Source organism: Chenopodium album, chromosome 6 (genome assembly GCF_948465745.1).
Source record: "Chenopodium album chromosome 6, dcCheAlbu1.1, whole genome shotgun sequence".
In the NCBI taxonomy this organism is placed as follows: domain Eukaryota; kingdom Viridiplantae; phylum Streptophyta; class Magnoliopsida; order Caryophyllales; family Amaranthaceae; genus Chenopodium; species Chenopodium album.
In genome coordinates, this window is record NC_137839.1 from 56,408,128 (window position 1) to 56,429,905 (window position 21,778).

The following is a 21,778-nucleotide window of genomic DNA, read 5'->3' on the forward strand; positions in this document are numbered from 1 at the left end:
CATATTAGTCAACTCGGAATATGTCAAGTCATTCTTTGCATTGATAAACAACTAATTTCACATTCACACAACTCTATGCACATAGGTCAGAAAGTCTTTAAAGCTTGTAATGTAAGGCTAGGGTACGGTAAAGGGTAGGAAATATTTGGGAAAATGTGAGAGTAAAGTCATGCTTACGAGAGCCAAAATCCTAATAAAACCAAGGTAAAAAATAAATAATGACCATATCATCTCCAACACAACTCAAATCCACAAAAATTCACCAAACAGCCAAATCAATATTTCACAAAATCACCGTCACTTACGACTTCACTCATAAAAATATGATATTAAAGAACTAGAGTGAATAAACAAACTTTGAACTCATTCTTCTTTTTTTTTTAATTCTTTTTTTTTTCTTTTCTTTTGAGTAACCTTCACATAGAACACTTTTTTTTTCTTTTTATCTCACATTGGAAATTTTTTCAACTTTTGAACACCTATTTTAATATTTTTTTTCCAATCATAACATAAGAACAAATAAATAACTTCTCAAATTTACCCAAATTGTGCAAATAAATAAGCACACTACAACTCCCTCACCTCACTAACTATTAGCTCCCCCAAGCCAAGCTTGGGACTAGTAACCAATGGGGATTTAATAGGCTTGTAATATGGCTTATAAACAATAAATAGTCAAGGCAACAACATGGGTAGCAAGAAGAGAGCAAATGTATCTACAATCATCTTAAGGTCACCTAAAAGAACAAATGCCTTCGTCCTCCTCAATGTGCATATATAATAATGACTCATATAAACATTACTAAAAGTTACAAACCAATACTCAAATTCATTGACATACCAGGAACTAACACACAGTTCCTAACCAAATAAACTAGTCAAGCACTACATTCACAAGTAGTTGGGCAAAATTGGCGCATGTTAAGACATCCAAGCAATCAAACTTCAAATCATGGCTAACCATTACAAGAAAATAACCTTTTCGTAGCGATTATTTTAACCTTTAGAATCGATTATAATTGCAACAAAAAGCTTTCCCAACGAATGGTCATTCAATATAATATCCCCCGTTGCCTTAGCCTTTAGTAGTGGTTTTCAATATCGTTGGGGTTATCCTCAATAATCAATACGAAAAACTACATCCAATCGTGGTGATTATTGTAACGATTACAATCGCTATAAAGGTTTAACTCATTTTCTTAAAAAAAAATTAAAAAAAAAAAAAAAAAAAAACATGCATATGATCTTTACAAGAATTGAACAAGCAACCTCAAACTCTTATATTAAATGTTTCACCAATAAGCTATGACATATTTTATGTATTCCTTGTCAAACAATATTTATATATCTAGTGTTGAAAAGGCTTTTCGTATCGGTTTTTAGGATTTAGTAGCGATTGTAAATGATACGATTTCACAAAATTATATAAATATGTAAAAATAGTGTGGATATGTATTATTATGTTTTCCGTATCGATTTTATATGGGTAAACCATGGCGATTGTAAAATGATACGACTTCCTTAATTATTTCACAAACATACTTGCATATTGTAGCGAATGTACAATCGCTACAAAAAGACATTTTTCTTGTAGTGAACCTATCCACAATGCTCATCATCATATACAAAGAATCAAAACAATTTTCAAGTATGGGACACAGGGAAGCATTATTTACAATTCATTGGAACGTATTTTTGGATTTTTAATTTTTCAATTTTTTTGTACTTTTTTTTATTTTTATCAAAGCAATAAAACTACACTAAAAAGCAATAAATTTATGCTAAAACACACCTAAAAGAAAGAGAAAAAGAAAGATACCAGATCCAAAAATCTCCCCCAAGCCAAAATCAGACAATGTCCTCATTGGCTCGGGAACTAGCCCATTATGGTTAATCCTCATCCATGGAGCCAAATCCTCCACCACTGCCACCTGCACCATCTACAGCAGAAAAGCTACCCCCAAAATAGTTAAGCTGAAACCCCCCCAGTCGGTCCCCCAAAAGGTATGTCCTGGCTGTACTCGTGGAAAGATGAATAGTCAGTATAAATTGTAACACCCCGTATTTTTGAACCATTATTTTATGTGCATTTAAACCTAGTAAACCTAATTTCTAATTTAAATATCAATTTCTAAATTGAAATGTTGATTTCGTTATTTTAATATAAGGGTAATCCCAAGCTTTTGAAACCCTAATTATAATATTTTGACAAGACGTTTGAAAGTTATTATTTAAAAGGGTTCTATATTTGAGTTTTAATCATTTCAAACCGTATTTGACTTATCTGAATTGATATTAGCTTTAAAGGGTGATTCCTTAAGCTTAAGCATCAATTCAGTAAGTGTTTCTAAAAAAATATGTAATTTCAATATTTAACTTATCACAATTGATACGGGTCATCATGGGTGATTCCTTGACTGAAGTGCCAATTTGATAGGTATAAAATGTTTCTATGATTTTAAAGATGTTTTACGTTCAATCGTATCAATATCGATGTATAAAGTTGTATTGGGTGATTCCGTCGACTTGATTATCGAATTGATATTGTTTACAAACTGTTCTTTAATTTATATTTATAAAACTCATTATAATTTCCTTTTATTAATTGGGTCATTATAAATTAATAATATTATTTGTTTCGTATATCGCCTCTTTATATTGCTTTTCTGTAAAATATGAACTTTATATATATTTTTGTTTCGTGATTTAAATTATTGTTTTCATTATTATTATTGTAATTACTATTTATATTATTATTGAGATATCAATAATATAATCTATATTGTTGTTTTTAAACGCGTTTTAAAATGTCTTCCATTACTTTCCTTTCCTAGTTTAGTTTCGGGTCAACTAGCATTTATATATTGGTCGAGTTTTTCCTCAAAGCTTTCATTACTATATAGATTAAGATAGACTTGTTTATTAGCTTCCTTAAACCCATTCTTAAGCTAAAGTAATCATTTAATCAAGCCCAACGAAAAGCCTTGAACCTAGTTATTATGGGGCTTGTTGGTGCGCTTCTTTTGAGCCCATTTTACGCTGATGTACATAGCAGCTTTGAGGGATATTTGGCTGATCATTTTACCCTAATTAACCTCCTCTAATCAATGGTAATAACCCCTAATTATGGCTGCCCAACTCCTCTCCTTCTCCTTCTCTTATAACGTACAAAACAAGGCTAACTTTCATCAGTTTTTCTCCACCCAAAAGATGCAGCAACTCACTCCTCTTCTCCCCATATTTTTCGTGGGATTCAAGGTGGGAATCAAGGGGAAATCAAACACTAACATACTGCCATAAACTCTGCAAAAGTCGTGCTCCATTTCCCCTATAAAAACAACACGGAAACGAAGCAAGGCACAAGGCTACTTGGGAGGGTGTTGTTCGTATTGGTTGCTGCTGTTTGTACTTGGTAGTGCTGTCCTTTTCTTCTTGTTTTGGTGGCTTATACATCAAGGTAACTAGCCTTTCTTCCCTTAGGTTAGAAATGCTAGGTTTTAGGGTTGAATTGATAGGTAGAAATCATGTTAGGGTTAGATTGATTTGTTGATTTTCGTTCTTGATATGTATGTCAGAATCTCGTGTACAATTAAGGGATTTTGGGTGCTTGAATCATGTTTTCCATGCTTGAATTATCTTACAATCAATCCCTAATAGGTGTATGATATTTTTTATGATTATATTAGGTTTTGTGATGACTTGTGGGTACTTAAAAAACTGATTATGTAATCTGATTATGTTTGTATAAGACTGTAGTTTCTGCAGTGGTTATTAGTCGTGAATGAGCCATGAATTCAATGATTTTATTTTATATTATTGTAGAGGATTGTTTTACGAACGATTTGATATATTATGGGTAAAATTCGGAGGTGTTTAAGGCCACCAAATGACTGATTCTGTGAGACAAGCTGTGCTGCCAACGAGAATATGAACGTGATGTTAGACAGAGCTTATGAGCATGTATATATCTTATATTTGTGACCAATTGAATATATCTTCTAGGTTATCATGTTAGGATTATTGAGGAGTTTATATCATAGCGAAATTCCATGTTTATATGCAAAATTCTATCTTTTTATGAGCATGTATATTCTAAACTCTTGGATTGCTGACAACATGTTTAGTATATCTTCTTAGGTCTTAAATTCTTAAATTAATTATCTTGATTGATTTTATTGCCTAATTTGAATTATCATCATGTTAGGATATTCCCTAAATTGATATAGCATGATTTTATATAATTTAAGATAGTTTAAAGTGCCTAAATTAGTGCAACATAGCTTCTGCCCCTAATCTGCTAGGCGTGTGAAGGATGGTGATTTTCAATTGTGTATTCCTTGATTTCTAAGCGCAAATGCATGTTTAATATGGCCTATTGTGTTTTAAAAGTGTGTACTAAAATGAGCTAATCTTAGTTTCATGTTTAAGGTGGGTTTTTGGGTGAATTGGTATAATTGGTACTGCTGTACATTAGTGTAGGGGCTGCTGTAAATATGATTTTATTTTGGCATGTTCTCTCTTGAATTTCAAATCCAGAATGGTTTTATATGATTCCTAATGAGTGTATGTATATGCCCTAATTTTTATTTCGCATTTGAAGCATGATTGGTTAGGTTTTTATGATGATTATTGGACTTGTATGTTGCTGTCTCGTTTTGGTTGTTTTATGAAATGATAGTTTGGATATTTGGTTTAATTAAATGATTTTATGTAATTTTTTTATTGTAAGTATTTCAATTTATTTAAAATTATATTTTTAAATAGGTGATGATTGAATTTTTGGGTATTATAAACCCCTAAAGTGAAATATTTCTATGTGTGTTTGAATATGTGTGGGTTGTAATTGTATTGTCGACGTCGTAATGCTTTAGAGAAGGATAACACTGTCTTTAGCATCACTTCGCCAAGAGTTGTGAATGCACTTAATTGTTGAATTTCGATAATTAATTATATTCCCAAACTCAGACGATACCTTTTGTGTTTTATTAAGTTGAAGTGTGTTTTGAAAGGGAGTTTCAATTGAATTTAAGAAATATGATTTTCTTATGCAGTTTGAATTGAGTGTAAGACCATTTTTGGCTTCTCTGCAGATTTCTGAGTGAAATATATTGTATTATCTATTTTAAGTGATTTTTGAATTGTGTGTGGGGCCATAGTCGGGTGTGAGGCCGAGTTGCTTCCCGATGGTTAATGAACATGCTAACTACCTGGATTGCGAGTCTTAGGTAGCTCAACCTGGGTTAATTGTTGTCGTCCGGGGGTGTGTAAGACCTTATAGGCATCTACCCATAACCGGGAGTTGGCCAATCTTAGACACGGTCTCTGCGAGATGACCGGGGGTTCGTCCTGACAAACCTTAGGAAGTGGATTGCGAGGCCACTAGCGTTCCCTCCATGCCAGTTCTACTGTTTTGAAGGTTTTGGTTTTGAAATGTTTAAACTAATAAATTATTACTTATTTGAAGTCTATATATTATTATGATTGAAATTGAGTGATTTAATATTGATATTTCTGTTTTAAGTTTATTTTGAAATATTTCATTGTTTGTATGGTTTAATGGTTTTAAGTGATTTCATTTGAGTTTTCAAGTTGATTGTGGTTATGGTTTCTTTCTGTTAATTTAAGTCTAAGATCTTCTATTTCTGATTTGAGGGAGAACTGCTAGTTGCTCTTCACTGATTGTGGAACGTTGTTATAATTTGCAGGTTTCATTTGTTTATTTGATATCTGTGACGCTGGGTTGGGGATTGAGAGTTTAGAACCTAACTTTTAGGCTTGTATGCCTTTGTTTTTAGCTGATTGTTTAATTATTTTGAATTTAGTCTAGTTTGGCCGATAAGGGTTGTTCTGCCCTTGGCTTTTGAATGTAATTGATTTGTCCATGTTAAAGTTTGTTTGCTATTTTCTTTTGTTCACATAGTTTGCGCTTAGCTTAAACAACTTAATTTGGATGTGTGAATAAGTTAAATTTGACTTTTAGACCTAGGTTAAGCTTGACTTTTCTAAACGAAGTTAAGTAGCCTCCCGTTCAAGCGTAATTCCGCTAACGCTTCCAAATCCGAAAGGAGGGGGTGTTACATAAATACCACAGGCGGTGGGATCTCTATCGTATCCCTGGGGTGGGGGTTGAAACCAATCAGGGTAAATAACATCGTTGGGAATATTACCCCAATTAGCATAATCATCGTACATGGGATACAGGGCTCTACCCTGGTTCTTCTCAAGGTACCCTAATTGCTGGTCGAGGGAGCCTACCATCCTCCTAAGGTCACCCTGTGAATGCTCTATACGTCATAAGTCTTGACCTATACTTTGTAAGTCCCAAACCAGCTCAGAATCAATCCTAGGAGGAGGTGGGGCCATGTGAGGCATGCGTGGTGGTGATGGTGCTATCACGGGCTTAGGCTAGGGTGGTTGTACTGGCTATGCTTGCCCCCGAGCATGGGCAACTAGCATGTCATAAGTGTAAGAGTCTTGCTTAGGAGGAAAAGCAGTCAAGTCAGGGTTAGGTAGAGAAAAGATAGGGAAGGATTGCTCAGCTGCTAACCTAACACACCAGTGGGGGATTTGTTATCTATCTAATCTCACCCAACCCAAGTCCTCAAGGTGCCTAAGGTTCATATAAGTGTCCGACCCACAGTTAGTGAGACCGTGGGGCCTACTCTCCACAAACCCGACTTTCTTTACTGCTATCCTAGTAACTAGGCCTCCTAACCTAATAGGGGTACTAGCCATGTTACTAGTCGTGGCATGTCTACTAAGGTGGTGGATAATATATCTTATACCCATGTTAAGTTTACCATACCCAAACACATAATGTCCAATTACAACAAGTTCGTTGGTTTGGGCGTTATGTGGTTCGTTCCTACCTAAAAAGCAAACACCCGAAAATCTTTGCCATAATTTAGAAACAAGGTGATGGATAGGTCTGGCAGTAGCATGTTAGGCGTTAGGGGCCGGCAAACCAGTCAAAACACGATAAACATCATCCATTTTATAATCAGCATGCCAATGGTGAGGTAATTCAGATTCCAAATCAAATAATTTACAGAATTCAACATAAGTTAAACTAACATTCTTATTGTTCAACCTAAAAATCAAATTCGGCACATTTTTACTATTTACAATAGTTAAAGAGAAAAGAAATTCACATGTCAATTCACGAGACGTAGGGTAGTGCATATCAACAAATTTTCTCATTCCTATATCGTTCATGAATCGTCTAACACTACTAAAAAACCAAGTGAATTGCGACCCTCAATGCCGGTCGCAAAATATGAAGAAAACGGTTGCAATTGGAAATTGCGACCGTCACTAGTCGCAAAGGCCCAGTCATTATTCTGTTGGTCGCAAAAACAAAAATTTGCGTCCACTTGGCGGTCGCATATCAAATTGCGACCGTTTTTCTTATTTTCAACGACCGTTTTTAAAGCTGGCGTAATCAGTTATTTGCGACAGTTTGAGCGATCGCAATTGATCAAAATTACGACCGCCTAAGACGATCACAAAATCCTAAGAACTTCGACAAGGTCCTAGCTTTGGCAATTTTCAGAAAATTACAACCGTCTAAGATGGTCGCAAATTCCTGGGAACCGCGACAGGGTAATTGGTGGTCGCAATTTCTTAGAGAATTGCGACTGTTCATGACGGTCGCAATTAATTAAATCTGCGACATGTATAGACGGTCGCAAATATGATATAACAATATTGCAATTTTCATATAATACAATTTGCATTATCGATGCCATCCTAACCTGAACCTATAACCTGTTATCAAATGAATTTATTTTAAAATTAATAAAAATTAAAAATAAAATGCATATTTCATATAAATAATAATAGTAATAATTAATAAGTCCAACTTCAAACAATACATACAATAACAATGTTCAAGTTAATAATAATAGTAATTAGTTAGTAATAGTTTTTTAATCTTAACTTAAAAACTAAGTAAGGCCTATATGAATTATACTAAGTAATGGCCTATGTTCTTTCAAAAAATAGATAAGGCCAACATGTGACAATATAATACTAAGTTAAGGCCTATATTCCCCAAAAAAATAACAAAATGGCTTATATCCCCTTAAAAAAGCTAAGGCCTATATTCCCAAAAAAAAAAAAACCTAAGGCCTATATTCCCCCCAAAAAATACTAAGGCCTTTATCAACAATACTAATCTAAGAGCTTTATGAACAAAAACTACGAAACCGGAGTCTGGTGACCAACCCCACCACCACTCATGTCCAGGTCATCTTCCTTACGAAGCTGAAATGGAGGACCACCTGAACAGTTAGAGAACAAGTTTTGCAACATCGTCTCCATCATTCGCTTACTCTCAATTGCCGCCTCCTCCCACTCCTTCTTCAATGCCTCCTGCAATTGCGTAGCAAACTGTGCCTCCATCTATGCCTACATTTGCACTTTTGCATCCTGCAATTGCGTAGCAAACTGTGCCTCCATCGGCTTGCACATGTTCCTCCAATTGTGAAGCTATAGAAGGATTGTACGATTGCGAGCCTTTCTCGAAAGAGGGGCTGTAAAAAAAACTAGCACTTGCACCTGGACCCTTCACTACACCCTTTTTCCTACCACCAACGACCTCCCAATATAGCTGGTTAGGGTCCGGTAATGACCCTTGAGTGGAAGACTCGTCAAGCTTCTTTTGGTAGGCATCCTAAAATCAAACAACTCATATTTAGCATATTAAACATGTTTATAGGTTAAAATTGCTTAATCATACACATTTTAAAGCATTTATATGGCTATAGGTTCACAACTTGGCTAAAATGGCTTAAATGGCCTTCTAACTTACCCATTTTCTTTGTGTTTGATATATTCTAAGATTTTATCAATCAAACAACTCATATTTAGAATTTTAAACATGTTTATAGGTTAAAATTGCTTAATCATACACATTTTCAAGCATTTACAAGGCTATAAGTTCATAACTAGGCTAAAATGGCCTTCTAACTTACCTATTTTCTTTGTTTTTGCTATATTCTAAGATTTTATCAATCAAACAAATAAATCATATTTAGCATACAACACATGTTTATAGGTTCAAATTGCTAAAACATACACATTTTCATGCGTATACAAGGCTAAAGGTTCATAACTAGGCTAAAATGGCATAAATGGCCTTCTAACTTACCCATTTTCTTTATTTTTGCTATATTCTAAGATTTTATCAATCAAACAACTCATATTTAGCATACTAAACCTGTTTATAGGTTCAAATTGGTTAATCATAGACATTTTCAAGCATTTATAAGTCTATAGGGGCATAACTAGGCTAAAATGGCTTAAATGGCCTTTAAACTTACTCATTTTGTTTGTTTTTGAATATATTCTAAGAGTTTATCATTCAAACAACATATATTTAGCATATAAAACATGTTTATAGGTTCAAATGGCTAAAACATACACATTTTCATGCATATACAAAGCTATAGGTTCATAACTAGGCTAAAATGGCTTAAATGACCATCTAACTTACCCATTTTCTTTGTTTTTGCTATATTATAAGATTTTATCGATCAAACAACTCATATTTAGCAAAAAAAAAACATGTTTATAGGTTCAAATTGGTTAATCATAGACATTTTTAAGCATTTACAAGGCTATAGGGGCATAACTAGGCTAAAATGGCTTTAATGGTATTCTAACTTACCCATTTTATTTGTTTTTGCTATATTCTAAGATTTTATCAATCAAACAACTCATATTTAGCATATTAAATATTTTTATAGGTTCAAATGGCTAAATTATACACATTTTCATGCATATACAAGGCTATAGGTTCATAACTAGGCTAAAATGGCTTAAATGGTCTACTAACTTACGCATTTTCTATGGTTTTGCTATATTCTAAGATTTTATCAATCAAACAACTCATATTTAGAATATTAAACATGTTTATAGGTTAAAATTGCTTAACCATACACATTTTCAAGCATTTATAAGGCTATAGGTTCATAACTAGGCTAAAATGACTTAAATAGCATTCTAATTTACCCATTTTCTTTGTTTTTGATATATTTTAAGAGTTTATCAATCAAATAACTCATATTTAGCATATGAAACATGTTTATAGGTTAAAATTGCTTAATCATAGACATTTTCAAGCATTTACAAGGCTATAGGTTCATAACTAGGCTTAAATGGTCTTCTAACTTACCCATTTTGTTTGTTTTTAATATATTCTAAGAGTTTATCAATCAAACAACTGCATAACGTATAAATTATTCAATATTTTTTTATTATAGGTTCCTTAATCATTTGAAACGTAAAATTGGCAATAAGGCTCGTGTGGAAGGTTCAATTTGCAATGCATATCTAACGAAAGAGATAGGGTACTTTTGCTCTAACTACTTCCAACAAGGAGTGGATACCAAAACACGTGACTTAGGTCATAATGTTCATGATGATATTGAAAGCACTTTGGATGATAGTGTTCCGGAGCTGTTTAGGGTTGATCATGGACATGCTTATACTAGTGGAGTTCGTCGCTTTTTGGATGAAAAAGAACTACAACGTGCTCATTTATATGTTTTGGGAAATAGCTGCATTCTGGAACCATATGAGAGGCATTAAATTTGTATATTATCACACTCACTAAGATTTCATTGAATTTTGCATTGTATCCAATGTCCACCATTTTCATTAATACTCTTTATCTGGTTATATGGAAGGGGGTTTGAGGACTACATTGTTCAAATGTAACCCACTATTCGCAAAGAAGATGTGTGGATTAAACATGAAGCTCAATTCCTCGAGTTGTTTAGGTTAAAAGTGAGTATATGATATGCATTTGACATCAACAAGTTTTCTTACTTTGTTGCTATAACTTCACGGCATATATCAATTAAATATAATTATGCCATATGATAAGGTGATTCAAGAAAAGCCAAATGATGAAATACTAGTAGAAAAAATGCTATTTGTAACTGGCGAAATTGACTTTTTGTAACTGGAATTGTTGGTTACGAATGCCACCGTTACAACTAGTGGAAATTATTTGTAACTGGCTAATGTTAGTTACAAATAATGTACTATTCGTAACTGGCTTAACCTAACGCCAGTTACAAATAGGCTATTTTCTAAATTAGAAAGCATACTATTTGTAACTAGCGTTAAGTTATACCGGTTTACAAATAAAGTATTATTTGTGACTGGCATAGCCTAATGCCAATCATGAATAGTGTTTTTATTATTTTTTTTATAAAAAATGGTAGCAGTAGCAAATTCCTCTACTGTCACCATCCGAACGCTACATTTATATTTTTTTTCAAAGTAAAGACCATTAATTGTTAATAACTATCAATCTAACCAATATAAAACCAACTTAAGCGACATCTTGTAAATTATATTGAATTGATGTACTTGTAAATTACAAATATTTTTCTCACAATTCACACTAAATAATACTCTATAACTAATAAAAAGCTAGTTAGTTAATTTATACAATGGTCAAACTTCAAATTTTGACGATTTTGTCGATTTTGTCTATGTCTGCTTCACAAATTTGACTGTTTCATATGGGATAGCAGCAGTCCACACTGAGCACTTGATATTACGACAGAATTCTGCATGGGAAAGAAATATATACATAAACAATAGCATAAATTAAAAAAGGGTTGTTTCATACCGTCACCAAGTGAACTCTTCCAACATGGTCAATGCATCAAACTGAGGGGATATAAAAGAAAATAAGCATCAAAACTAAGGGAGACTACTAAGGTAACATCAAACATCGACATACACTTAGGAAAATCAGTCTTTGCAAAATTATTTAATTAACTAAATGAATCTAAGTGCCTAAACTAGCTCAAAACTCTTGAGTGAACTCCAACCTGAACATTATATGTAATAAAAATAAAAATAAAGATTATCTTTATGCCGTTTGATTAACAAGGACTGTCCCCTTAACTGCATAACCTTTTTAAAATAAACGGAAATGCATCAAAATAGGCTGGAAAAAAGAAGATACCAAATTCAAGTTATATGAACAAATAGCATGGTTTATAAAAATACGAGCACCAAAGAGTATGATTTGATAGCAATCCTTCACCACATAAACTACAGTAAATTTGGACTTAAAAATGACAAAAGAATACCTCAGAGTTATGGTCACTCATCAATTAAGCTAAGCCTTACAATTATTCCAAGAAAACCCACAAACTAGATCCTCATATATGAAGCCAGTTCCATCAGTATGTATGAGAGCTCACTAGCGTATATAATGAAGATATCCCAATACAAACTCCTTTCAAAGTGTTCCTTTACAACACCTCACATATTGATAATTCAAAATAAATAGTCTAAGAACATCTATTAATTTGAAGCTGAAACAAGAAGTCAAGATAAGATTAAAGGCTACCAATAGTTGTACTAGCTGTAAAGGTAAACTCATAATTGGTGCGGTTGATAAAAGTTTGCAGGATAATTTGGTCCTAGCATGATATCAGAGGTACACTTATGACAATCTGCAAATTAAAATTACAATCCATGTTGACTTACTAATGATTTGCAAATGACATCATAAGAAACCATCCTCTTCCATTCTTGCCCCACCTCTCTTTTCTAAGTACAATCACATACATGATAGTTGTTCCCTTCTTATCGCAAATATACTCAATAAAGATATATTAGGAGCATTCAATAAATTGCACAGTTACTACACAGTACACAAATATAGCAATCATACAGGCGGGCTTCAAAATTCAAAATGAAGCTCCGAGGTCATAAAACAAGTACAATAACAATAAAAGCAGACACCAAGGAAATACATGAATCTGCTTCAAAGCAGGGAAAACACTTTCAGTTCAAAAAGTAAAGAAGCTATAGATGAAAATTAAGAGGGCGAAAAAAGGACCTTGGTTAAGAGACCATCCTTCGCTAGCTTGTAATTGCTGTCAGCATGGCTCTTTGCTACCACACGCTCATCAGTCCAAAAAATATACTACTTGATCCAATCAATAGTTTTGTTATAAGGCGCTTCAGTGAGTTTTCTATTTTGGCACAAAATGATACACACAAATAATTAACCAAAAGGCATGAATAATGTAAAGTATGAGCAATGAATAGATTGAATACCCCAATAAGCCAATGAGAGAACCACCGGATAAAGCAATGGTAAAAACGCCCCACTCTTTTACTGATGCATGCATCTGATAATTCAGATATATATTCTACCAAGTCAGTGCTTAGATAATCTAAACTCTCATGAATCCTTAACTCTCCTCCTCTCGTCTGAACTCAAGGAAACGCCATGCTTTCCTTTACACAACAAATTTGATGAACAAGTTATGTTTCAACAAGAAGATAAACTCTTCAGTTTTAATCAACACACGTGAAAATTCAAGTAATACACCCAATATACAGAAGTGCAACTTACATGGAAAATCCATTTGCTAAATTCAGTCACAAACTGCTCATTGCCGGATTTGTCAAATCTGTTACAACAAGAAGCATTTCCCTTAATTTACAAATAATAGAAATAATTTACTTCAAAATCATATTCCAAGTAATTAAGTAGGTATGTATTAATCAGAAGAATCAAACAATAATATTGTCCAGAAAGGTATACAGTAAACACAGTGAAGAAAATAAAGAAAGCAATGACCTGAGCATCTAGTAATAAATAATTATTTAAGAACAAATTCAGATAATGTCACTGATATGCATGATATAGATTGTTAGATACATGAATGATGAGTATGTTAGCAAAACAATGATTGTCACATAAAACCATTAAGAAAATTGGTGCATGAGATATTCCACCAGCATTTAATTGCCCAATGAGTACAAAAACATTTTGATAAGAAAAAATAAATAATCCTCCCATAAACCATTCACTTTATAAATCAGGAAGTACTTACATAGACATATAAACATATTGCAAGGATTAAGATCCACTAACAAGTCCAATAATAAGAAAATTTGCAACAAGCCCAAAAGTGGATAAAATAAACAGCATATGTACTAAGTTTTGAAAGCAACCACAAAAGTCACTAATGCATCTTGTACAACAATGGATCTTATTCAGGGTGATAAGTTCTTATATATTCTTACTAGAGCTAATTTGGTTTAGACTCTCCTAGTAACCTTCTTCGGAATCCTAAAGTTCACAGTTGAGAAAGTAAAGCTCTAATTGTAGCAATGTACCATCATTATCGAAAACCTTAAAAAGAAAAAGGATAAAAACTACAATTGCTTAATGGAGCAGCTGATTGAATTGATTGCAAGAATCACAAGATAGTTGTTTTGTTGTCTCTACATAAAATGCTATTAACCAAGAAAGATCCAAATCAAAGCTCTATTTACCTAGTAGAGCTACCAGCCTTTTGCACTCTTAGCTTGATCTAAAGAATCTGAACAAAGAAACTGAATTTTTGTAATCAACAAAAAACAATACAGCCCTTCAATAGCTATAAGAACAATATGTTAAAGAGGCAAACAAGTTTACCGGTCACTGAAAAGTTTAAGTGAGCCTGATATTAGAATACAAGCATTGTTTCGTGCCTAACAAGAAGGAATGAAAAATAACTATTAATGTTCATGGAAAATTTTCAATAAATATAGCGAAATTCAATATATAAGGTTGAAAAATTTTCAATAAACAAATGAAAAAAAAAAAAACCAAAACAGGCTATTACATATGGGCATACTCAAAATATTCTGGACAAAAGGTTTTAATTATTTCAATCAATATAGCGAAATTCAATATATAAGGTTGAAAAAATCGATTAGAAAATAGAATCGACTCAGAGTTATTGGGCAAATTAAAAGGTTAAATCTAACAAAAACGAAGATAATCATGCGAAAAATTTTACCAGATGAATATTCTAGCAAATCGTATGGACTGACAAGATTGTTTGAAACTCACGAATTGAACTGTAGAAGGAAGTAATTAAAAACAAAGATCCAACGAAAAGGGTAACTGTTTTAATGATTAGGGTTCTTTAGTACGAGTTGAGATTGACATTTGGATTGATTAAAACTCACAAATTGAATTAAAGATTGATGAATCGAGCACACAAATTGGGGAAATTTGATTATACTCAAAAGCGAGAGGTAAGGGATCTAGGAGGACTCTAGTGGTGGGATATTGTTTAAGTCTTTTGTTTGTTTTAAAAAAAATTATTTCTTCTAACTTCAATAAAAATTTAATAAAATTATTAGGAAGTACTAACTTTTTTTTTTTACCTAAGGAAGTACTAACTTAATATTTATAACTGACATTTTTTGTAAGCTACGAGTAGTTACAAACTTTTGGGTCAAAGTTTCTTTGACTTAATTTTTGTAACTGGCGTTTGTAAGCTAGTTACAAACGCTTTGGTCAAACTTTCTTTGACTTAATATTTGTAACTGACGTTTGCAAACTAGAAACAAATTTTTTAGTCAAAGTTTCTCTGACTTAATATTTATAACTGGCATTTATTTAGTCAGTTACTAATAAAATTTCAAACAATGATAAACCACATATTAGTAACTGACATTTACTATGCAGGTTACTAATGTCATGAAATTTGTAACTGACATTATTTTAGTCGGTTACTATTGATGCTTTCGTAAATAGCATAACATACGCCAGTTACTAATAGGGCATTACAAATAGCATTTTTTCTACTAGTGATATGCAAACAACTATAGGTGTATAAACGAAAATGGCGGCTATGAGTTTTTAGGAGCTAAAACCTTTCAAACGGATACATCCAACGATATTAGACAAGACTACATAACCTAGCTTCATAAGGTAAGTGAACTGGTAAGTGTTCCATAGAGTTGAAGAACGCTAGTGGAAATATCTTCTCGAGCTTACAAAGAATTTCTGCAATGTTGTGTTCCAATCTTTCCATATCACTCAATTTGATGGTGGAACAACAAAGATCACGGAAGAAAAGACTAATCTCAGTAATAGCTTTCCAAACATGGACCGAGAGAAATTCCTTCAAAGCAACTTGCAACAATCTCTCCATGAAGACATGACAATCGTGGCTTTTTAAACCATGAAGCTGACATGATTGTAAATCTACACATCTACTCAAATTAGAAGCATAACCATCGGGAAATTTCAAGTCCTTACCCACTCACATAACACTTTCTTTTGAGCCTTGTCGAGTGAGAATGGGGCTTTTGGCAAAGTGTCTTTCCCTCTCGCATCCTCCATCACATGTAGTTGTGGTTGTTTGCAATATTTGGCAATGTTATTTCTAGATGCAACCGTGTCTGAAGTATGTTTTTTTCACATCCATCACTGTGTGAATTAGTTGGTTAAAGAAATTCTTTTCAATATGCATGACATCGAGGTTGTGGCGGAGGAGAAGAGTCTTCCAGTACGATAGCTAACAAAGAATGCTTTGTTTAAACCACCCTGGTTTCTACTTTTTCAAGCTTGCGAGTGCTTCTGGTCCATCTATTGCCTTAGCAAAGTGTTGAACTTGTTTCTATAGCTCGTCGCCGGACAATATGTGAGGCGGTATCCCTTTTTCAACCTTATTCTTACAAAAAGCAATTTTGTTGTTTCGAAAAGGATGTTCGAGGGGAAGAAATTGGCGGTGACAATCAAACCAAGACATTTTACCACCATGTTGAAGCCAAAAAGCTTTTGATTTGTCTAAGCAATATGGACATGCTTTTTTACCAGCTATTGCCCAGAAAGCATACCATAGGCTGGGAAATCACTTATAGTCCACAAGATTGTTGCACGCAAATTAAAGTTTTTTCTTTGCGAGATGTCGTAAGTTGTTACACCAACAACCCACAGTTGTTTCAATTCTTTAATTAACGGTTGCATATACACATTCAAGTTCCCCTTTGGATTTTTAGGACCAGGAACGAGCACAGAAAGGAACATAAATGGTTTTTTCATGCACATCGATGGAGGCAAGTTATAAGGGGTCAGAATGACTGGCCAACATGAATACTTACCCCCAAACTTGCCATTAGGAGCAAACCCATCGGTACACAGACCATGTCTCACATTTCTAGGTTCAGATGCAAAATCGGGGAAGGATCAATCCAAGTGCTTCCAAGCTTCACTATCACTAGGATGCGCCATTGTGCCTTGGACTCTTGGATTTTTGGAATGCCAAGTCATTTCCTCCGCAACGTTCTTTTTTGCAAACAATATTTGTAGCCTTAGAGTGATTGGAAAATAGATGAGTTCTTTTATTGGAACCAATGACCCCTTTGAAGTCCTCTTGTATCTATCCCTTTTGCACACTCTAAACTTATCCAACTCAGCATCAGCTTTCCAAAATAGCATACAACCCTTTGGGCATTCATGGATCTTCTCGTGCGGAAGCTCAAGTCCGTTAAGAATCTTCTTTGTATCATAGAATGTTTTCCCCATCTTATTATTGTTGGGAATCGCTTCGTTCAGTAATGAAGCAAACCCATCAACGCACCTATGGGGCAAATTGTATTCCAACTTCAAAGATACAATTCAAGATGCCATTTCTAGCACAGACATGGAGCTACCTTCGTACAGTGGTTGCTCGACAGCCTTTAAAAGCTCTTGAAATGCTTTTGCTTGAGCATTTGGCTCTTCATCTGAACCACTAGTACTATCGTCACCCTGTGGTTCATGATTACTCCCAAGAGCATCGAGAACCATTTCACGGTAAGTATTTGGTTGCTTTACACTTGGTGTAGGGAACCCTTCACCATGAGAAACCCACTCATAGTAATCAGGTATAAACCCCTTTTTGTACAAATGGAGTTTTACTGTGTTGGCATCATGAAGACGTCTATTCTTACATAACATACAAGGGCATCTTACTTCATCTATGCCCGGGCTCTCACGGTGAGCTTCACAAAACCGTATGAATTTTTCAACACCATCCACAAACTCTTGCCTAAGTCTACGGGCATTACCACCATCGTATCTATCGTACATCCACCAACGCTCTTTCCTTTTCATGGTGACAAATTCTACAACACTATGAAAAACAAATTACATTAACCATTCACACTCAACTTATATTCATTACAATAATGGCATACGATACAATTAGAATCGAAATGATATCCAAAGGTCCTTATCATGACTTGAACAAGAAAGCTGATTTCACATTCTTTATTAAGAGATTTAAACATATGTTATGTCACATGCTTCTAACTTGATAAATATTTATAATTTTTACAACATGTTTTCTAAAATACTTATTATATATAATTTACAATATTGATTAAACAATTTATAACTTACACTAATAAATTATATTTATCCAATTTCAAAGTAAATTGATGTAACATTAATAAAATCAAAGAAGCAATATGATTTGTATAGTTAACAAAGATGGGAGTTTGCTAACAAAAATCAAAATATTAAAATAAACCACATGTAACCCTTCATGAAAAAATAAAATAATTTACAAAATACACTATAGAACCATAATACAAATTAATGTTTGAAAGATTATCATAACCCCGTAAACATACATATTTCTAATAAAGCCATTGTAATTCAATAAGAATCATTTTTTAAAAAAACAAAAATGAAAATTATCCAACACGTGAGTTCATACCAACCAATAGTTCTACATTGGACATAAAGCAAAATAAATTTCTATTCCAATCAAAACACATTTAAGTTCAAGCCTACGCACAATAAAGCGTGAAAAATCCAACAATGAACCAAGCTATCAATAGCAAACCTCTTGCTAATACTAAACTGACCATTTAAGAATCACTAGGAAAACCCGCTTAAACAAGTAGCACATTCACAAAGTAAAGTAATGATAATAAACTGAAATCAAAATGCATCTAATAAGGATTATTTTTCTAAATTATAGATCACAACTCCATAATAAAATCTAACATAAATATGAATCATATTGCACAAGTAAAAGAAGTAGTTAAATAAGAAGGGAAGAAAACACACACTGGAGGAGTTGACCGGAAAAGCAGAGTTGGTGACGAAGGTGTTCCTGGTATATGGTGGTGTTACACTTTTAGGCAGGGTGTTTATAAAAAACTTCAAAATTAAAAAAATAAATAACTACACACGACTTACCTGGTGGCGGCGACGGAAAAAGACAGAAAAAGGAGGAGGGACGGGCACAAGAGGAATTCGGCGACGGTGGAGCTGCAAAGGGGGTTAATTTGCGACCCACAATTAGCTATTTTAGACAAAATAACGAAATTAAAAAAAAATCAACCAAAAGGTCAAGACTGAGAACATAGCTTTAATCAAAAGTTCAAGAGTGAAATTTCCCCATATTTAACCCAATATCAGCCAAAAAAGATATTTCTATCGTTTAAAGAAAAAATTCAACTATGTAGCCTAATATTAAAATAATTAAAATGAGATAAACCCATGTATTAATACACATTTACGATAAGGTAACTTATTTGGAATGCACATTTACCATGTCTAATTTTTAACTAGTCATTATGAACCTTGCATATTAGACAAAATCATGTACAAATTCAACAGTAAATCTCAAAGCTAACAAAGTTACATGGCTTATTTATCGATTCAAGACAAAAAAATTTCATTACATCCAAACTAAATCTAAAAAATAATAGCTAATATAATGGTTGCCGTGTTTTGCCATCTTAAATTACCTAATTTATGCATTTTGATTTGCTTTAATATGTTTTTGGTTGGATTTTACTTTCTATTTTGGTTGGTTTCCTAACATACTTTCAAATTGTAATTTTATCAGGTTTACAGAATATACTTACACAATGCGGGTGACAGTAGCGGCAAATGTTTACAGCTTTGGGGTGATTCTGCTAGAGCTGCTAACAGGAAAGCAGACAGTTAGTGAGGTGACATAACTGGCTAAGTGGGTTCTTAGAAATTCTATACAGCCACAAAAATGGTATCAAATTCTTGACTTAGAGTCAGTCTGACATCACTATCAGTCAAAAGCCAGATGCTAGCAGTACTCAAAATTGCTCTGGCTTGCATTAACGCCTCATCAAAGGAAAGGCAAAAGATGAAGAGTGTGCTAAGGATGTTGTTGAATGCAAGATGACCACAGCCTAAAGAACTCAAGTTATAACTACAAAATGTTGATTTTAATTAGCCAGGAAATTAAGACAACCTTGGTAATGGTTTTGTAAAATATACTTAGCTATCTTTACACATGTCAATCACTTCGAGCAACAATTTATTTTTGATATTGTTTTTAAAAGTGAAAATCATTAAACACAAAGCAATTAGTACAACTTCATATATGCAATGAATTGTGTTTAGCAGATGATTATATATTGTTTGCAGAATATTCTTCATTTTAACTGTATATCATAAGACACAAACTCAGCAAAACTTGTATCAAATACTCAAAATTCACAAGCGCAAAAAGTGGAATCTTGTTACATTATAGGACCTTTCGCAATCTGGAACAAAAACAACATTACTTGCTGACAGAGCTTATTACCCCTTGAATTTGAATTAACTAAATTTCAAAAAAAAATAAATAAAAAAAAATTACAACCACTTACCTGAATACACTCGACAGAAAATAAATTTAAAAAGAAAATAATAAATAAAAAAACCCAAATTGCATGACTTACATGAGTATACTCGACGGAAGATGGAGGAGGCTAAGATAGAAGGAGGAAATCGGCGACGGTAAGCCTGCGAAGGTTGATTTGTGACCCAATTTTAGGGTTTTTGCCCAAATTAACAAAAATTCAAAAAAAAAATAATAATACCATCGACTTACCTAGATACCATCGTCGGAAAACAAAGGGGGGATGGTTAGGAGGGGAATTCGGCGACGGTGGTCTACGTGGGGGGGGTTGAATTACGACCCAAATTTAGGGTTTTCACATAAATTAACGAAACTAATTGTAGACACACATTTGTGTCTCCTTAATACCAAACCCGGTGATGAGTACCTTTCACGTCGAATCATAATCGAATGAAGTAAAAGTGTGGAAAGTCTAGTGTTGCGGATAGTTTTAATTTCTTTTCTCTTCTCTTTGTTTTTGAAAACCTATTTTAAGAAAACAGTCAATCCAGTTTGGTTGGTCCATAGTATGGTTCCAATAATGGTGTAGTTGGATGGGGCTTTCCAACGATATATTATAAGCTCAATTCCGATGAATAATGAGGAAGTTATGGCCAAATTACTAAGCTGGGCCCGGTTTGATCTTTATATGCGGCTTAATGATCTAGAGGAGGGCCTAATATTGATTTATCATTCCTAATGCAATTAGGATTGGTTTTATTCTTTTAGATTCTTCTAGAATTTTCTTTTCATTCCTAATTCAATTAGCATTGATAAATTGACTTTTTTGACTTTTTAGAGTTTTAATCAGAATAAAAGAGTGTTTTTAAGGAAAATACGATTTTGCCCTTCTGTACGGCTAAATTTTATCTGAATTAAGAAAACACGTGAAAAAATTAATTAGCGCTTGACGACAGACATTAGCGCCTGGCGCTAGCCTTAGCGCCTGGCGCTAACTTCTTTTTTTCTCTTCGAAACTCTGATTTTATTTTTATCCATTTAGCTGATTTTCTCTATAAATAGCCTCCTAAAATCTTCGTTTTTCATCGCCAATTCTCATCAATTCTTAAGCTAAAGCTTTTTCTCTAAGCTCTCTTTTTCTAAACCAACCTTTTTACAAACAAAATTCCGCATTCACAAGATCTAGAAACACCTAGCATTGTTCGAAGTTGCCTTTGCCCTAGACGTGAAAGGTTTTTAAATTCTGAGGGTTTGGTCCCAAATCTCTCTTTCAATTAATTAATTTAATTGTTTGTTTATTATTTTCCTTGAAGTTACTAACGCGTGTATTTTGTTATTAGAAAGAG

General features: G+C 33.5%; 1 long non-coding RNA gene across 4 annotated transcripts; it reads right to left on the reverse strand.

Moving 5' to 3' along the window:
- Window positions 1-11,344: 11,344 nt before the first annotated feature.
- Window positions 11,345-15,188, reverse strand: LOC145636102 (uncharacterized). Of its 4 annotated transcripts, XR_014114019.1 has the most exons (7): window positions 14,835-15,188; window positions 14,468-14,523; window positions 14,326-14,372; window positions 13,397-13,454; window positions 13,096-13,278; window positions 12,875-13,010; window positions 11,345-11,585 (listed from the first exon to the last, which is right to left on the reverse strand). It is a non-coding gene; the product is annotated as an uncharacterized LOC145636102 (long non-coding RNA). The 4 variants fall into 4 exon arrangements; XR_014114017.1 differs by having other exon boundaries at window positions 13,096-13,454; XR_014114018.1 differs by having other exon boundaries at window positions 13,096-13,454; window positions 14,326-14,385.
- Window positions 15,189-21,778: the final 6,590 nt, after the last annotated feature.